The 8355-nt window shown below is 39.9% G+C and overlaps 1 pseudogene; it reads right to left on the bottom strand.

Moving 5' to 3' along the window:
* Positions 1-2795: 2795 nt before the first annotated feature.
* On the bottom strand, positions 2796-3507 carry LOC102858355 (annotated as a pseudogene).
* Between the last annotated feature and the right edge of the window lie 4848 nt (positions 3508-8355).

Consider the following 8355-nt stretch of genomic DNA (forward strand, 5'->3'; position numbering starts at 1 on the left):
AAACCATACAGAAGCATATTGGAGAAGTTAAAAGGTCATAATCCAGATTAATAGCAGAATACAGTCAAGACAGCTTCCAAAATGTGCACATAGGCACCTCGCTGTCAAGTTTTGTGGCTTCGGAACTGTCTTTCCAATTTCTAAGTCCTGGCAATATTGGCTTTCCCTATCAAGGTCCCATCTCATGTCAGGTATCCAGTTTGGCCACAGGTGTTGCTGCTGTAAGTGTAGCTAGAACAAGAAGAACATCTTGTATTTTCTTGATTTTCTTCAATGGTGCCAAAAGATCTGTATGCAGCTAGAGCTGTTCAATTTATTGTTGAGACTAGCCAATTCCTTTGTAGACTGTAGAAACTGGCCAATCCCCATATGGGATACTGAGATAGCCAATCCCCCTTGGACAGGCCAACTGTCTCCATTTGCATAGTTCTGCCCATCTATTTAGCAAAGTCTACTAAAATGGCTAGTAAAAGACATATTGAAAGATAAACTCCACATAGTCAGCCAGGTAATAAATGTAATTTTGCCTCTGAGTTTAAAAAGCCAATATATTTCCAACCTATTCATTTATAATATGATTTTATCAACTCACACTTTCAAACAATTAGCTAGATATCCATCAAAATATATGTGACTGAAGCCATTCTATATTCCCCAGAAATCTGCTGATCTAGCACAAACCAGATGAACTACCCAGTCAACCCACAAAATTATGTGGACTAGCATGTGTATCTTGTTTTAAGAGAACAAGTGTTAGGGTGTTTGTTGAGGCAGCAGAATCTACTTTTTTCACAAGGCATAAAAGCAGTTCTGTGACCTGACTTGTGTCCCTACATTTCGTGTCACCCTCACACCCAAACAGCATTGCAGGCTATTCTAGGAAAAACAGACACCCCAAAATTTAAAAATATTTATATTAAGACAAATTGTACGAAGAAACTGACCAATCCAGAAATTGGGGAAACCTTCAACAATAGAGCTGGCATGTTTCATCCATTTGTCGTAGCTGCCGATTTCATTTATAAGATGAACACTGTTGTAAATGGGGTTAAAAGATAATGCTTGGGATACATGCACAATTTCAAATTAAAAGCTTACAGGATTGATGTTGGGATTTTTGTCTGTGTAGTTTGATTCCACGGTGGTGCAGCTATAACTTAGGTGAATCATTAAGGACTTTCCAGACAAGTAAGGAGCCTTTGTTGTATAGTGTGTAAAGTGCTGAAATGCTAACCAAAATGTTGATAGTTCAAATCTACCAGCTGCTAGAAGAAAGATGGATAATCTCATCTTAGAAACCAATGGAGTGTCACTGTGAGTCAAAATCAAGTGGCAATAGGTTTGATTTTCTTGGTTTGGTAAGCAGGTGTGGGACTGTGCTTACAAAGGTACTTTCCCTGAGGATAGAGACACATAACGTATGTAGGTCAGGAAGAAACTCAAATGACATTTGAGTCCATGTTAAAATTCAAAATGGAGTTAAACCTCAGCTTCCTACAAGTTGAGTGCTTCAAGTTTTCAACTCTACTACAAGAAATCTTCAATTATTTTTCTATTTTTAAATTCCACTCTCTCCTTTTTGTCTCTTGATATTTACATCACCATTTATTTACCCTGGAAGACTCTTTGCCAATGACTTTATTCTAATCATTCATGGATACCAACTCTGTGAAACTTTCTCAGTCTGCTGGTCACACTTAAATTAATCCTTCTCTGGTGCCTAGAGCACTTTCTATAGCACTTCAAATAATAGCTTTGTGTTGCCCTCTGATTATTCATTCTTCTGAAAGCAAGTTTTGTGCATTTTTCATCTTTATGTCCCTTGCATTTTGCCATAATATTTATTAAATCAAGAGTCATTATGCTATTATTTCATCTTTGTTTCCCATTAGCCTTTACTTATGTAGAATGTACATTACAAAATTTGTTTAGATCATTTTTTTTTATCGTTAAATGCATTCCAAGATGTAACATCCTAACATTACTTTTTCAGACAAAGGCACTGCCACCAACACACTTGATACAATTTTTGGCCTGAGACTATAATCAGGAAACAACTTGGATCATGTACCACATTTGAACAGACCCCAGACATGTTGCTTTGTGAGTGAGATGAAGAGGCAGCCACATACATCCTCTTTTTTTTACTATTGTGCTATTCCTACAAGTGCTCTGAAGCCATTTGTTGAAGCTATTACTTTAATTTAAAATGTAATTTGAAAAGAAACTCATGACTTACAAGGATTCTGTCTACTAAGAAAGCATAGTCTAGCCCCCCACCACCTTTGTATCTAACTACCACAAACTACCACCTATGCTCTCTCCTTCAAAAATCACCAAACACCATATTCTCTTCTCCTCTTTTTTCCATTACAATAAGGCTTCCTTAATAAGCAGGATTTAATGTCTGAATGTAAAACAAAGGATGTTCTTTTCTCCATAGGAATTTATTTGGACCTCTCAATTTGAGATAGAATGCATCACAATGTTTTTGATCAAGAGTACTGATATATTTTTTTAAATTTTTTACGGTTAATGGCTTTTAATGGTGTGATGGAATTTCCAAGGGAGGAAAAAAACCAAACCATACACTTTATTCTCTCATCTTTTTTTTTTTCTTTTCTTTTCTGAAACATGTTGTTTCTTTTCCGTCAAACTTATTTCCACTTTTTAAAAGATAGCTTAAGACCATTCCGTGGTGGTGTCCACCCACTCAGTGGCCTGAGCTGTGGGGGCTGCAGACCTGTCTTCAGTTACAGGCTGAGAGCTCCAATCTTCAGTAGGGAACTGCTGAATCAGCACAAGGGCACCTGGATGCCTTCAGACCAGTCTGTCACTTCAGGCTGAGTAGCAGTGAATTCAGGAGCAGGGGACATCCATTCTCCCTGAAACTCCTCCTTGGTCACAGCCTTTTCAGCACCAGCCTGCTTTTCCTTTTCAATATCTTCTGGATATCTGTAGGAGTACAAATCAGGCATGACCTCCCACGGGTGCTCCCGGGAGATTGTGCCACGCATGTGCAGGACTTCCCAGGCCACCATCCACCACATCAGACCCACGAAGTGAGTGCCCTTGTTGCTGCATTGGATAGTAATGTCTACGTAGTGCAGAGGAAAATCTGTGTTACACAGGGCAATGGGGGGCAAGTTAATGTAAGATGCTTCTGTCAGAGGCTGGTGGTCAACGGTGGGATCAGTAACCACCAGAAGATGAGGCTTCTGGAAGGCTACCCAGATCTGGTTAATGAAGGTTCCAGGAGTGAAGTGCCCAGCAACAGGAGTGGCCCCTGTAGCAGCAGCAAACTTCAGAACAGCTCTCTGGCCTGTATTTCTGGAAGATATGACACTGACTTCAGCTGGGTTTTCAATGGCAACAATGGCGCAAGCAGCCAAGAGCAGCTTCTCCCAGGTCCTCTTCAGTTTTATGATGTAGATGCCATCACTTTTCCTCTTGTAGATGTACTGTTTGTTCCATTTGAAAGTCAAGGTTGGTGCCGCCCAAATGCATTCCTGCTGCAAGGAATTTGAGGACATCCTCCTCCTTCATCTGCAGGACATCAAGGGCTCCAGATATTGTGGAAGTTTCCCCTTTAAGTTACAAAGGGAACCAGAACAACGCCATATGGACCCTTGTGTGGGTAGCGTGGAAAAGCTATTCTTTCATCTTTTTTTCGCCTCTCTCTCCTGTCCTTTGTATTTTGATTTCTTACTGGCGAAGTCCACATGAAGTTTTACTGTTAACCTAAAGGTCAGGCCTCACTGAAGGTTCAAACTCACCAAGAGACAGATGAGTGATTTCCTCTCATGATATATGGCCTCTAGAATTCTATTGAGGGTCTATTATGAGTTGGTTTTGACTCAACAGTAATGAGTTTGGCAATCTGAGCAAGCATTCATCTATTCACAGTGCTGCATGATCAGAACTCTTCTCCCGAGACTCTCTACGGGACTAATGCAGTAGTTCTCAAGGAATGAGAGAAAAATATTTATCCAAGCCAGAATACATTCAAGCATCATATGGAGACAATTTTTGGCTGCCATAACTCATGGTCTGGAGAACAGTATGTTACTAGCAGCTGATAGGTAAAGCCCAAAGATACTGCTATACGTTATATAACACTCTCCTCTCCCAATAAAGAATTATTATCACTTGGGAAAGACTGGAGAGCCTTATGCTGAGTGAAAAAACTCAGTCTCGTAAGGGCAAATACTGCATAAGACCATTATTGTAGAAATAGAAGGATAACTAGTAAAATATATATAAGGGTTTAAAGAGGGAAGGGGTGGGAACAGAGGGGTGAGGATCGGCATGAGGAAAATCACAGGGTCACATAAATTGGTGGGTGGATGCAAAGGGTAAAGGAAATGGGGAAGATCCTGTGGGGATCTAAAAATAAGGGGTAATGGTGGGTATAGTTCAATGGCGATTAGTTTTACAAAACACAATGAATCGGAATGATTGTATGAAACAAAACGTGAATAAAGGATAGTGTGAAACAAAATGTGAATCAAGGATAGCGTGAAACACAATGTATATGAATTTTGTATGCACATCAATATAATTTTTTTTTTATAAAAGAGACTTATTAAGGGAGCTCTGGTGGCCTACTGGCAAGAAGCTGGACTGCAATGCCAAAGGCCCGCAGTTTGAATCCACCACATGCTCCCCTGGAGGAGGGACAATCTCCTCTTGGGCCAGTCAGATCTGATTTGACAGTACACAATAAGGGGGGAAAAGAGAGAATTATTATCAGATGCCAGTCAAGCAGCTACAATTCAGACGACTGACTACAACCTAATGAAAAACACTGCCCAATCTTGAAACACCTGATCACTAATGTCAGTGGGCCTGAACTTGAGAAACTCTGCTACATTATGGAATATATTTTCTAAATACAATGTTGTTATTCACTGTAAAATACTTCCCTGTTGTCTATTTTTCTCATTCCCCTTTCAACCACCAATAAGTGTATATTCTCCTTTTTAAGAATCATATAGGATGCCATATAATTTACAGTACAGAAGAGAAAGAAAGCACCAAAAGAGAAGAGACTCTGAAAATGTCACTAGAATATCAAGAGGCCAAAAGAAAAGGAAGAAATTCTAAGTAAGAAAGTTTAACAGAAGATTTCATAGGGCAGCTCCAAAGAGAAAGAAAAGTGTTACAGGGAAATATGCAGAGAGCTGGAGTTAGAAAATGAAAAGAAAAGAACTTGCTTAGCATTCGTCATACTAAAGAACTGAGAAACAAGTTCAAACTTCCAGTTGCAACACTGAAGGATGCTACCTGGCCAACTACCTGGAAAAGAACCAGTCCCATTAAAGAGTTATTTGTTTCTTTCTCAAAAAAAGGTCATCTAACAGAATGTATAAGTTATCCAACAATATCATTAATATCACCTACAAGTAAACCAGCTGATGATTATTTAAGAATATCTAGACCAGTACATGGAGAGAAGACTGTCAGAAATCCAAGCTGAATTTAGAAGAGGTCATGGCACCAGGGATATCATGCTGATATCAGATGGATCTTGTCAGAAAGCAGATTATATAAGAAGGATGTTTATTTATACTTTATTGATTTTTCAACAGCACTTGACTAAAGAATTTAAAACAAAAATGGCTAACACTGAGAAGAATGATATTCCCAGGATATGTAATTGTATTCATGCAAAACCTAGACCAAGAAGTTATTGTCTTAGCAGACAAGGGAAATGCTGCATGATTTAAAATCAATAAAATTGTGTATCAAGGCTATACCCTTTATCCATATCTATTCAATACGTATGTTGAGCTAATCATTCAAGAAGCTGGACTACATGAAAAATAATGTGGCATTATGATAGAAAGAAGAGATCAGTCAACAACCTGTATTATGCAGATGACATAATTTTGTTTTAAAACACTTACTTCGGAAGATCAAAGACTGCAGCCTTCAATATGGATTACATGTCAACATCAAGAAAACAAAAATCTTCATCACCGGACCAATAGCCAATATCATGATAGATGGAAAAATAACTTAAATTATCAGTGATTTCACACTTGCTTGATTTAACTTGCTTTGATCCACACTCAACATCCTTGGTATAAGCAGTTAAAAAACCAAAAGTCAAACACTGCATAAGACCATCACTGCAAAATAGAAGGACACTAGTAAAACATGTACAGGAACTAAAGGGAGGAAGAGGAGAGAAGAGGGGGTGAGGATAGCTAGGGCTGAAACTTCGGCACTGAACAGTTTGGTGGATAGAGAGAGGGAGGTGGTTGTTAGGTGCTCTTGAGTCAAGTACGACTCACAGCGACCCCAGAAACAAAAGATCTGAACCCTGTTTTATCCTGGGTCATCCTCACACTTCTTGACACAAAAGAGTCATTGCAGCAGTCACTATATCAGTCTACCTAGTTGAGTGTCTTTCTCTTTCGCTGACCTCTACCCTTCCCAGCATCATGTCCTTCTCCAAAAAATAGCACCTCCTAGTAACATACCCAAAGTATGTAAGGAAAAGCCTCATCACATCTGCCTCCAAAGAACACTCTAGGTTTCACCCTTTCCAAGAAACATCTGTTCATTCTCCTGGCAGTCCATGGGAAATTCAGTGCTCTTTTCCAACACCACAGCTCAAAGGTGTCAATTCTTTTTCTGTCATCCTTATTCAACGTCCAACTTTCAGAGGCATGGCAATGAATATTGACATACTGACTCTGAGAAGAATGGGAATCCCAGAACATTTAATCATGCTAATGCGAAACCTATACTTGGACCAAGAGGCAGTCGTCAGAACAGAGCAGGGCAACACTGCATGGTTCAAAATTGGGAAGGGTGTACGCCAGGGATGTGTCCTGTCTCCATACTTTTTCAACCTGTATGCAGAGCAGATTATCCAGGAGGCTGGGCTCTATGAGGAGAAGCATGGCGTTACGATTGGTGGACGATCTATCAACAATCTGCGTTATGCAGATGACACAACCCTGCTTGCTCAAACTGAGGAGGACCTCATGCACTTACTGCAGAGGGTCAAGGACTGCAGCCTTCAATATGGACTGAGGCTCAATGTAAAGAAGACAAAAATTCTAACCACTGGACCAATCAGTAACATCAGGATGGATGGCGAAGAGATTGAGATTGTTCACAGCTTCAGCTTTCTCGGCTCCACAGTCTACACTCTTGGCACCAGTAAGCAGGAAATCATAAAACGTATTGTGATGGGAAAGTCTGCGGTTAGGAACCTCTCTAAAGTACTCAAGAGCAACGGTGTCTCTCTGGAGACTAAGGTGTGCCTGATACAGGCCATGGTTTTTGCAATCACTTGTTATGCATCAGAGAGTTGGACAATGACTAGGGAGGATAGAAGGAGAATTGACGCCTTTGAGCTGTGGTGCTGGAGAAGAGTATTGAATGTACCATGGACTGCCAAGAAAACAAACAGATTCATCCTAGAAAGGGTTAAACCAGGCTGCTCCTTAGAGGCAAGGATTCTGGGGCTTCGTCTGATATACTTTGGACATGTTGTAAGGAGAGACAAATCTTTAGAGAGGGATATCATGCTGGGTAGAGTGGAGGGACAGCGCAGGAGGGGAAGACCCTCTATGAGGTGGATTGATTCAGTGACTGGGGTAATCGGAATGGGTGTGTCAGAGGCAATGAGATTGGCACAGGATAGAGCAGGGTTTAGGGCTGTTGTACATAGGGTCACTATGAGTCGCAAACAACTCGACGGCAATAACAACAACAAACAAAGCATTAGTGAGATGAGATGTACCAGCTTTTGGTCACTTTGAATCAGATGATCATATGGTATTCTAAGCAGGGAATAAAAAACAGAGGAATAATGCTGTTGCATTCATAATCAAAAAGTCAATTTCAAGTTCTATCCTAAAATACAGTGTGATGAGTGACAGGATAATATCCATACAAATACAAGAAAGACCCATTAACACAACTATTATTTAAATATATGCTTCTACATCTAGAGTCAAAGAGGAAGATGTTGAGAATTTTTACCAAATGGTCCAGTCAGAAATTGACTTAACAGCAATCAAGATGCATTAATGATAATTAGTGACTGGAATGCAACAATGGGAAACAGTGAGGAAGGAATTGTTGTTATTGTTGTTGTTGTTAAGTGTCATTGAGTCATAGATGACTCATAGCGACCCTATTAATGAAAGAGCTGCACACTTGTATAACTTTCATCATTTCTCCAAGTTTATGGAGTTTCTGGAGGAAAGATATTTCTAGAAGAAGGAATAGTGGATGGAAAATACAGGTTTGGTGATAGACATTAGGCGGTATAGAGGAGGGGAAGCAAATGAGAAGGATCTGGGTGAAAAGACAAGGTAATGATGGGTAAGG

The sequence above is a fragment of the Elephantulus edwardii genome, unplaced genomic scaffold, assembly GCF_000299155.1.
Source record: "Elephantulus edwardii isolate Elephantulus edwardi_28Jun2011 unplaced genomic scaffold, EleEdw1.0 scaffold00065, whole genome shotgun sequence".
Taxonomy (NCBI): domain Eukaryota; kingdom Metazoa; phylum Chordata; class Mammalia; order Macroscelidea; family Macroscelididae; genus Elephantulus; species Elephantulus edwardii.